This window comes from Pezoporus occidentalis, unplaced genomic scaffold (assembly GCF_034315485.1).
Source record: "Pezoporus occidentalis ecotype Australia unplaced genomic scaffold, CSIRO_AGI_Poc_V1 ctg12, whole genome shotgun sequence".
In the NCBI taxonomy this organism is placed as follows: domain Eukaryota; kingdom Metazoa; phylum Chordata; class Aves; order Psittaciformes; family Psittacidae; genus Pezoporus; species Pezoporus occidentalis.
The window spans coordinates 3,051,933-3,057,444 of record NW_026912994.1 but is presented as its reverse complement, the minus strand read 5'-3'; the positions used below and the strand labels follow the sequence as shown (position 1 = coordinate 3,057,444).

Sequence of the window (5,512 nt, the reverse complement as noted above, 5' to 3'; positions counted from 1 at the left end):
TTCACAGTGCTGCCACTGTGGGCAGACATGGAGGTCTGGAAGGGGAATAGTTCAGTTTGCTTCTGCTTCGGTATTTATTTTCACAAGATGGTAGTCTAATGGTGGGCTGCAAAATGCTGCTGAGCAAAATTTTCTAATAGCTAATTAGTTACTGTTAGGATGACTGAAGTCTGATATCCTGATATTTTCTTTGTTTTTCTAAGAAAAAGATAATTGAAAATTCATAGGATTTTATTTATTTGCAATACTTACATTAGCATGGGGTCATTTTCAGGTTCAAATTAACATATTTTAAAGTGGCATTTTAATGTTTAGAAACTAATAGAAAAGATTAATCTGAAAAGCCAAAAGCCTAGACTTAGAGCAGAACACTGATTTCCTTCAACTCACAGCTAAGACCTCCAGTTCTCTTATGATGGTGCAATTGTCATGAACAATATTTGCATTTTTTTACTCTACTGTATTTCAGCCTGAAATAACTCCAGCTTTTTATTAACTGCAAGGCTGAGTCTTATTTATCAGTTAGGCAGGTGTATTGCCTGATAATGCAATAAGCCTCCTTGGATGTACAACTTTTTTTATTTCTTTCATACCAGCAATCAGTTCCAAACAAATAACAAAAACAAAAGGTGGGTTTTTTTCCTTAGTGGTAACAGAGTTGTAAATTGTCACCCATCAGCAGTAACTATTGCCACTTAATAAAAAAATAAACCTTTCCTTAATCTCACACTGAACGTAATAGATAAGAATAAATAATGATATTAAAGTTGATGCCAAAATGAAGGACTGCTGCAACTGAGGATGTGCTGTGAAGTTATTTATGTAGATAACACAGTTCGGAAACAAAAAGGAACTAATTCAGTTGCAATAAAACAGATAATCCAAACTTTCCTGAAATAGAAATAGTTATAAATAGTAATAATTCTAACTCATTCTCCAAGTATTTAAAAGACAAAAAATTAGTCAGAAACACAAAGTAAATTAAATAAAAAAAAAAAATCAAGGCTGAATGTTCTTAATACTTGACCTGCAAAGCAGTCATAAGCTGTTCACCCACAAACAATAATATATCAGGATTTGACAAATGTTTCACATTTTATCACCACTTTTCTTTTTTGTGCAGTAAGACAAAGTGCATAGTGTGTACAACTTCCCCAAAGCACTTATACTAGCAGCAGGAAAGCCCTTTCCCAGCTACGCACCCGGTGCCTCACACTCAGAGCTGCCACAGTCCATGCAGCGAAAAGAGGTGATCAGCAGCTCAATAAGCCAATATCAATATGCACGAGCAGATCATGTTCCCAGGAAAACTGTCTGTGGTTGGACTGTTTGTCTTACCACCTGTCATCCCAGGAAGGTGACACTTCATCCTCTATCTTTCAGCTAGATAAAAATAGTCTTTTCCATTTGCACAATGAGCAGCTAACAACTGGATTGTCACTTCTGTCTTTCAGGAGAGAGGGATGCAGTTGCTCACTTGCACAGGGTCAGCGAGAGGAGCACAACCTTCACCTTAGGTTGGTAAGGCAACGGAGGAAGCAGAGCTCAGGACCTGATTATGCTGAGGATCAGTTGCTGGATGAATGATGCCTGCCCTAGAAGCCTCATACAGGCATGCATCTGCAATGCATGAATCTGAGGTTGAGAGGACAGTGCCCATAGCTTCCTATAAATCCTGAAATTCAATACTGGCTTCTCTAAATACAGAATTGCATTAACTACAGAAAACATGCATTATGATCCAGCAGTAAAATTCATAGGGCTGCCTTTTTTTTTTCTTTTTTTTTTTTACTCAAGGTTTAAAAATGGAAAATATCTTTCCTTTATCTCTTTTCTTGATATATAAGCTTTATAAATCACTGGATCACTGCCACTCCAGTAGTTTACACTGGGAAACCAATTTATATGAACAAATAATAATGCTATTTCGTTACTTTTTATTTCCTCACAGAGCTGACCAACTCAAGGCCAAGGAAGATGCAGATGAGGGACTCTCAGTATAGAAGACAAAGACACATGGGATGGAGAGTATGCCAGCGAGGATACACAGGACACTCAAGTGCAGTGTAGCATACCTACAGGCAGCAGATTTTATCCACTCCTTGGTCACCGACCATAATGGACCATTTTAGCAAGTCATTTGTGACGCAGGATTGCACAAAAAAATGTTGATAGAAGAGATAAATATTTCCTATCCCTAGTCACTTGGTATGGATTAGGGATAGATTTTGGGAAGTTGCACCTCACTTCACTAGCAAAAGTTCTTTTATGCTGGCAAAAGTACTCTATTAACACAGTTGTCTCTTCCAGCCCTTTCTGTAATACTTCTTTTTTATCTCATTCATCCCCTTTTTCACATTCTCCTTCCCTGCTCCCAGTCTTTGGCAGCCCAAGTAAGCAGCAGCTCTGTCCCTTTAGCTTTTAGTGTTCCCAGAAATGAAGCTCTGATGGAGGCTGGATCTTGAGAATGTGTCAGAGCCTGGGGAAAGCCTAGGGTCCCACATAAACATCTCCAAATTCTTTGACGTGGATCTTCAAAGAAAAATTTGTAGGGAAAAAAAAACCAGCTTACTACAAACATGTTTTAAGGACCAAGTGTATAATTTTTCCTCTGTAAAGAGAAAAAGGCTTCAAACTTCTTTCCTACAGGACTTCACATAAATAGTATAACATACAAAGGCATCAACTGGTACTGAGAGGAAATTAATTGCAAACATTTGCTGGAACAACAAGTTCAGCAAGACACCCAGTGTAACATTATAGACTTAAGTATTTGGGCATGAGAGTCACATTTCATGAACTCACTCATTACATATCCTAAGAAAATCATGATGTTCTTACTGAAGATGGAGAAGCGACAGAATTTGTTAGTCTCTGAAAATAATACTATATGCTTCAAAGATTAGCAGCGTAAAATTTCTTTCATATTAACTGCAGCAACTCTTCTGTTATAATAGCTTAACAAATATACTTAGGTTTTTTACAGTAAAGAGAAAATGATAAAGTAATTATTCACTACCCACTTACCTTCAAAAAGCTTTGAAACTATTCATTCAACATACTATCAAAATTCCACATTAGATTAGCAAATTGCAAATTATAATCTAGTGCAAACCTCAAATGGTGGCTTTTCAATCCCAGAGTGATAACATCATTTCCAGCTAAAAGGAAATAAAAACAAATTATTTTTTCATTGTGACCATGAAAACTTTCCAGTTACAATTCACATGCAATTCAGTATTTTATGCAGAAGTGAAGGAAGCAAGCAACATTTAAATGACAGAGTTATCAGTCTTTTTTGTATATTGCAGCTGTTTGGAAAGCCACAGGGCAAAGGCATTTATATATGAGATAAGCTCAGTCTGTAGAACAAATTAATGCTGGGTAGTGAATTAAATGGCATGTCTTCGGACAGCTAATTAGCTCTGTGCTGCTCAATTAAGCTTTGAAAGGACATGTTGTGTTTCTTGATGGAGGAGAAAATATTTCCAGGCTGTTTCACATTCTTGGCACTTTCTGTTTCTTTGACTGAGAAGTCTAAGAAGAAAAAGAAAAATCCAACAGCCTTACCAAAAGGTATCAAAGTCTAAACTATGAAGTATGCAACAAAGTTATTTTCATTAGTCACAAAAAATCTTTGATTTGATGTCAAATGCCTTAAAAATATAAGCTGGTTTTGGATAGCAAGGAACTACAAATCCATGACTTCAATGCTTTTTAAACTAGAAAAGCAGCAGGACCTCTTTAAGGAGAGGATAGAAAAGCTGTATACAGCTTTCAATGATTTGTTAAAATTGCACCTTTTTTTTCAGTTAATCAAAAAATTTCCACCTCTTTTCTTTCTGACTATTATCCTAAACTTGGGTGTCAGGCAATAAACAAATGCCATTTGGTTTCCTCACTCAATAGTATGAAACAGACATTAAAGGTTCAGGTCTTGATTCACTAAGAATGATGTTTCTCTTGTTGTTATCCAAACTCTTTGAAACTTAAGCAGTAATTGTAAACCCTCCCACATCAGATTTCTCACAAGAGCTTCAGTACTTCCATGTTTTTTTTCTAATGGTAGTAACTAGACTGCTGACTTCTAACTTCTCTTCTGCTTTCCAATCTAAAAGTAGAAAAGTCTGGTTAAATTATTAAAGGGGTAAAACTAAGTGAGATTTGTGGATAGAAGTTATGGTTTTCAAATCTAAAAACGTAGTGAGGCTGCACTCACTTTATCCTCAAGCAGAGGAATCTCTCTTGTAAAATGAGAGATAAAATTCTCTTTCCTCATTAAATTTCCACTGCTATGCACATTAATTTGCCATTGAGCTGCAAACTGCACATGAATATTTATTCAGTGTGAGCCAATAACCTCCAAAAAGAAGAAACCTGTGATCAAATATTGCCCTCTGGCATTGTGGACTTCATGGATCAGCAGACTCTTATCAGATTTCTGTACTGGGGTAATTTCTTCAGCCTGAATTTGAAAGTTAACAGCATTTAACTAGTATTGTGGATTGTGAAATAAACAGACATCAGACATTTCTCTTATAGCTCATTGAAGGTCACACTAACAAGTAGAGTACAGAATTGGGGAAAATTCTGAAGCTATGAAATGGCTTTGCATCTTCAGTCACCAGTTTTACTTACTGTACTTTTGCAAGCAAATTCTGACCTAGCAACTGCACCCCAGAGGCAGATGTGGAAATCCAGCCCAAGGAAGGACTGTTATCTACCAACCTGCGGTGTGAGTACGCACTACATATATAACAACCTGATTGTATACGTATGTACTCATGTGTATGTATTACATGTAACATTAAAGTGGGACAGTATAAACCTGCCTCTTCAGAGAGATTCCCTTTGCAGAAACAGAACAGCTGGCTACCTGCAGCTTTTCTATTAACTATGATTTTAAATATTTGTATTTCCAAAGCCTCAGTTTAGTATTGTACAGTTTGTAGCAGGAAACTCTGCCTAATTGTGGTTGAAAGAGCTCAAATTTCACCCTACTTACCTAAATTACCAATAAGGAAGGGGGGGTGACGCTGTTTTTAGTGTTGAAGAATGCCAAGACCAACCTGTTTTAACAACTCCATGAGATTAAACCTGAGAAATATCTGATGTTTCCTGACAGAGGTGACAATGGCTTATCTTGTGAAACATAGTTAATCTTTGGATGAGTTATTGTTACTATTCATGTTTCACTGAGCTAGTAAATCTAACCTGATAACAAATGACATACAGTCAATCACTTCATACTAATAAAAGCTTAGTTGCACCTTTTGGTGCCAGATATTCTAACACACCCCTCTCCCAGGAGTGTGTAGAAATTCCTCCTTGGGTGGGGACACTTATCAAGGGTGCTCCTTGAGGCCGAGCAAAGGAGTTTCCACAGTCACCTGTATCAGTGAGTAATAACAATATCTACTTAATTATTAAGTTAGCTCTGAATTATAGTATATAGTAGTTAGGCATTTATACTGTATAGTAGATATTAAAGTCCTTTAGCCCAATCATAGTA

The 5,512-nt window shown here is 36.6% G+C and overlaps 1 long non-coding RNA gene across 2 annotated transcripts; it reads right to left on the bottom strand.

Annotated features, from left to right (window-relative positions):
• Window positions 1-614: 614 nt before the first annotated feature.
• On the bottom strand, window positions 615-3,649 carry LOC134156928 (uncharacterized). 2 transcript variants are annotated; one of them, XR_009962135.1, is made up of 3 exons: window positions 3,028-3,649; window positions 2,080-2,611; window positions 615-1,675 (listed from the first exon to the last, which is right to left on the bottom strand). It is a non-coding gene; the product is annotated as an uncharacterized LOC134156928 (long non-coding RNA). The 2 variants fall into 2 exon arrangements; XR_009962134.1 differs by having other exon boundaries at window positions 615-1,620.
• Window positions 3,650-5,512: the final 1,863 nt, after the last annotated feature.